Source organism: Strix aluco, chromosome 36 (genome assembly GCF_031877795.1).
Source record: "Strix aluco isolate bStrAlu1 chromosome 36, bStrAlu1.hap1, whole genome shotgun sequence".
NCBI classification, from domain to species: domain Eukaryota; kingdom Metazoa; phylum Chordata; class Aves; order Strigiformes; family Strigidae; genus Strix; species Strix aluco.
This window is the reverse complement of record NC_133966.1, coordinates 819,073-824,927: the sequence shown is the minus strand read 5'-3', so window position 1 is coordinate 824,927 and position 5,855 is coordinate 819,073.

Here is a 5,855-nt window from a genome sequence, read left to right as displayed (position 1 = left end):
ATCCCAGGGAGAAGAGAGCAGCACCTCCCACTATATTTCCCCTCCTCAGAAAGCTGCAGAGAGCAATGGGGTCGCACCTCAGCCTCCTCTTCTCAAAACTAGTCAAACCCAGAGTCCTTGGCAGTTCCCCATGTGACATTCCTTCCAGCCCTGTCACCAGCTTTGTTACCCTCCTCTGGATGCATTCAAGGACCTTCACATCCTTCTTCAGTTGTGGGGCCCAGCACTGCAGACAGTACTCAACGTGAGGCCGCACCAACACTGAATATCTCTCCATCCTCCCTGGATCTTCCTTGAAACACAAAGCTATGGGATGGTCCAGACTCCCTCTGGGTGACTTGTTGCTGCACAACGCTGCCCTTGGGGTGACAATTCTTTAACCTCATGCCCATTCTCAACCTCCCAAGATTCTCATAGTTCCATTCTGTCTTTTTCATGCTGTTTTCCACCACAAAGAAAAGCTCCATCACCTCTGAAAACACCCTTCAAGCACTCTCAGGCTAATCCTTTACTGCCTGCAACCTCCGTGCCGTTGGCCGAAGGATGCCCATGTCACTCCACCTTTACACACAGGTCATGTGCTTGAGGCCCTGAACCACATCTTTGCAGACCTCCCCTCAGCACTCTCCACCTCCTTCTGACTCCTACAAAATAGGAGCTGCACAGAGGGACACATCTGTGTGTGTGGAGCCACACCAGTGCTGAGTTGAAGGGGAAGCTAACTCAGGTTTTCTGGGTTGCCACATTCTTCCTAATGCAACCTCCTAGGCAGCTGGCCTTGTTCCTGGGGAGCATGCACCACTGGCTCATGTGCCGTCCCTCCTTGTGCCCAGGCCCTTCCCTTAGGGTCACTGCTCAGCTGGGCAAGTCCTCGCTGGCTCTGATGCACGGGGTTATTCTTCCCCCCAATGCAGGACTGGCCACGTCTCCTTGGAAACATCAAGAGGTATTTATTGTCCAAATCCCTGAGTTTCTCAAGGTGTCCCCGGACTAGAAGCTTCTTTTGGTCAGCTGTTAATGTCTGTGTGCTGATGGCTCACCCTGACTGAGGTGTGTCTCACACAATAACAGTAGGAGGAGTCTCAGGACACTACAGGAAATACAAGGAGGTACTAGTTCAATTTCTGGCCCAGAGAAAAATTACTGTGACAACCATCTCTAAAACACCAAAGGAGAGTACAAAGCAAGCAAACCAAGAGCCAATAGAGTAAGGGCAATTAAGGGTTGATGTGCTAGGCCGTGTTAGTGGCCTATATGTACATGTATATAAAATCATAGACAATATGGATCCCTCCAGGAGTTGGCCATAGACCCTCCGTTTACCCAGGAGCTGACCCACATTCTTCTGCCCTCTCCTGTTGACCCCTCAGCTCTCTCCTGACTTGGACATTAAAGGAATCATACAGAAGGTGGAAGCAAGGATGGATAACATGAGAGAAACAACCAACCACTGTCTAAGCGTGGAGGGATGAGGTTAGGAAAGCTAAAGCCCAAATGTGATTGAATCTGGACAAATATGTCAAAGGCTACAAGAAGGGTTTCATGAAACACACAGGCAACAAATAGAAGTTGAGGAAAAATGCGTGCTCATGGCTCAAAGAGACAGGGGACCTGCTTACATACACATGGAAAAGGCTGAGGTACTGAATGCCTCCTTTGCCTCTGTCTTTACTAGCAAGATGGGCCTTCAGGAATCCCGGGTTCCAGAGAGCAGGGGGAAAGGATGGAGCAAGGAAGATGTACCCTTGATGGAAGAATATCAGGTCAGGGAACACTGACCTGATGGTGAAGTGGCCAAACTGTCCATGGACTGGCGATACAGAAGTCCTTGCACCCTGATGGGATGCAGCAATGAGTGCTGAGGGAGCTGGCAGATGTCATTTTACGGCCACCTTCGATGATCTCTGATTACCTGTTGTGACTGGGAGAAAAGCCTGGACACTGAAGGAAAGCAAATGTCACTGCTGTCTTCAAGAAGGAGGCACCAGGGAACAAAAGGCCAGTCAGCCTCACCTTGATCCCTGAGAGGGTAATGGAGCTGTTAATCCTGGAAACCATCTCCAGGCAATTGAAAGACAAGAAAATAATCAGGAGTAGTCAGCATGACCACCTGCTTAGCAACTTGATAAACTTCTCTGATGAAGTGTCTGGCCTGGTAGATGAAGGGAGAGCAGTGGATATTGTCTGCCTGGACTTCAGGAAGGCTTTCAACACTCTCTGCCATGAGAACTTCACAGAGAAGCTGTCGCTGTATGGGCAGGATGAGCAGACTGGGTGGTGGGTGGAAAAGGGGCTGAGTGGCAGGACCCAGAGGGTGGTGATCAGCAGCGCAAAGCCAAGCTGGAGGCCAGCAGCTGGCGGTGTGCCCCAGGAATCCATACTGGGTGCAGTCCTGTTTAACATTTTCCTTAATGAGGTGGAAGATGGAGCAGAGGAGGGGTTGATACACCAGAGAATTGTGCTGCCATCCAGAGGGACCTTAACAGTCTGGAGAAAGGGGACAAGAGAAACCTCGTGAAGTTCAGCAAGGGCAAGCACAAAGTCCTGCCCCTGAGGAAGAACAGCCCCATGCACCAGTATATGCTGGGAGCAGCCAGCTAGAAAGCAGCTTGGCCGGAAAGCGCCTGGAGGTCCTGGTGGACACCAGGTTGAACCTAAGCCAGTAATGTGCCCTCGGGGCAAAGAGGGTGAATGGAATCCTCGGCTGCACTGGACTAAGTATTGCGGGCAGGCACAGAGACATGATTGGTCCCTTCATGCAGCACTGGCGAGGCCACCCCTGGATTCTGGAGTCCAGTGCTGGGCTTCCCAGTACAAGAGAGACAGGGACAGACACAAGGGTGAGGAAGGGACTGGAGCACCTCACATGTGGGAAAGGCTGAGAGAGTTGGGACTGTTTAGGCCAGAGAAGAGAAGGCTCAGGGGGGACTTTATTAGAGTCTAGAAACAGCTGAAGGGAGGGTGCACAGAGGTGGAGCCAGGCTCTTTTCAGTGGTGCTCAGTGACAGGACCAGAGGCAGTGGGCACACAAGGGAACACAGGGGATTCTCTGGGAACATCAGGAAATGCTTTTTCACTGTGGCCAGACACTGGCACATGTTACCCAGGGATGTTCTGGGCTCTGCATCCTTGCAGCTATTCAAAAGCTCTCTGGACACAGTTCTGGGTAACCGGCTCAGGTGTCCTTGGTTTAGCAGGAGGGTTGGACCAGATGATCTCCAGAGGTCCCATTCCAACCTCAACCAGTCTGTGATTCTTTACACCCTCCCTTCAAATATTTGTGCAAGTGATGAGATCACGCTTGGGCCTTCTTGTCTCCAGGCTAAACAGTCCCAGCTCTCTCAGGGAACTCTGGAGAGATGCTCTAGTCCCTTAATTATCTTCACTGACCCTAAGGTGGACTTCCTGCAGCAAGTCCATGTCTTTCTCGTACTGGGGAGCCTTGAACTGGCCCCAACATTCCAGGATTGTCGCACCAGTGCTGAGTGGAGGGGCAGGATAACTGCCCCCACCCCCAGCAGCACTCTTCCTAATGCAGCACAGGAGGCTGGTGGCTGCCTTTGCCACAAGCATGCACTGCTGGCTCGTGTTCAGCTTGTTGTCCACCTGGGCCACAAGGTCCTTCCTCACAAAGCTGCTTTCCAGTCACTCAGACGCCAGCATGTACCGGTTCATGGGTTTATTCCTCCCCAGGGGGAGGACTTTGCATTTCTCTTGGTCGACCTCTGTGAGGTTCCTCTCAGCCCAGTTCACCAGCCTGTCCAGGTCCCTCTCAATGGCAGTGACACTACCTGGTGCATTCACCACTCCTCCCTAATGTTGTGTCATCCTTAAGCTTCTGGAGGGTGCACTCAGTCCCATCGTCTAGGTAACAAAATGATGAAGTTAAACACTCTTCATTGATTCCTGAGGCACACCACTAGCAACTGGCCTCTAGATGGACATGACCACAGCTCTCTGAGTTTAGCCACTGATCCTGTCCTAAATGCACGTCCCTTTCCACTTATCTAGACCAAAGTTTGTCAGGAGGATGCTATGGCAGAAGGACTGACTGGCTCCCCGCATCCACCTTCTCACCTTTCTTGGACTTGGGGCTCACATTTCTATCTTCTAGACCTCAGGAATCTCTCCTGATCCCAAAGACCTTTCAAAAATCAATAGTAGCATTACAATGAAATCAGCTAGGTTCCTCAACCTTCATGGATGAATCCTGTCAGACCCCAAGGACTTGTTCATGTCCTGTTTGTCTAAATGTTCTCTAATTTGATACACCTCCTCCAAGGATAAGTCTTCCTTGCTCCATATTTCTCCCCTGGTCGCAGGTCCTGGGGTTCCTGAAGGCTGCTCTTACCACCAAGTCCCTCAGTCCTCTCCTGTGTCACCAGGAACCCTGCCCCACTCAGCAGAGTCCCAGATTTTCCCCAGCCTTCCTTCAGCTGTTCCTGTGCTTCTAGAATACTTTCTTGCTGTACCTCACGTACCTTCCCAGCTTCAACTCCAGATGGGTCCTGGATTTCCTAGCCCCATGTCTCAATGCTTGTGATGTTATAATTGCTGTCCTAGAGAAATCTTGACAGCTTGTGCCCTGCTGTGTTTCCCCTCCGGCAGAGATCAGGGGGTTTCAAGTCCCCATGAGGAGCCAAACCTGTGAACATCTGCAGAAGGCCTCATCTGCTTCTTCCCAAACCATCCTGATTGCCTATAGCAGATACTCACTACAGTGTAGCCCATGTGGCTCTGCCCACTAATCCATTGTTCCTCAGCTGACTCATCACCTCTTCCCAGGCACAGCTCCATGCATTCCCACTGCTCTGTCATGTGCAGGGCAACTCCCCTCACTCACCTTTTCAGCCTGTCCTTCTAAAACGCCAGCATCCATCCATCGCAGCACTGCAGTGGTGTCAGCAATGCCCCACATCTTTGTTATCCAAATGGGACTAGAGCTCTGTCACTGCACATGGACATCTAATTCTCTCCACGCTGTGAGAATTACTGTGCAAGCTCTGAAAAGAGGTGTCCAGTCATGCTGATCTCCAAGAAAGGGCAGGAGAGCATTTCCATCGTGATGTTCTGTAAGCATAAATATGTGCACGTTTGAGTTGTGTCCTCCTAAACTCTCTTTTGTTTATTAACATGTCACTTATGATCTCATCATAAGAGACCCTTTCCTTAAAAGCCTGTCCATCAATTCCTCATGTGATTATTGACCATTTTCTCCTTTCACCACCCTTTAAGTTTAAAGTATTCTTAATACAATGCCCAGTCTTTTAGCAAGGATAGTTTTCTCCCACTTCATCAGGTGAATCCCATCTCTTCCTCAGGGAGGGTCTCAAGGTCATAGAAACCCATTACTAACACCAGTGGCACAACCAATTGTTTACCTGCAGGGTCTGTTCCCTTCTCAAACCTTTTCCTCTCTCCAGAAGGATTGAGGAGAAGTAAACCTGTGCCCAAATGCCTTTCAACATTGTGTTCAGAGTCATGTAGTGATGCTTGATACTTGCTAGGTCTCCTGGGGCCGTATCAGTGATGCTTGTGTGGAAGAGTAGCTGGGGTAACATTGATACAAGGAAATGATCACCTGCTTTGCAACTTATTTACTTATAGCAACTTATAACGATTTCTGAATATTGCTTAATAATCCTGCTTCCCCTGACTGCTCTGTGGAACCAAGGACTACTGTGTTCTTCAAAACAAAGCAGTTTTCTGTGGAAACTTACCAAGAAGTACTATGTTGGGCAAAAATAAGACACATGTCCTTGGAAAGCAGATGTGTTCTAGCAAGTTTATGCATAGATAACCATATATGGGTGGTAGAAATTAAGAGACTGGTGCTTTTAGATAAGATAGAGGTG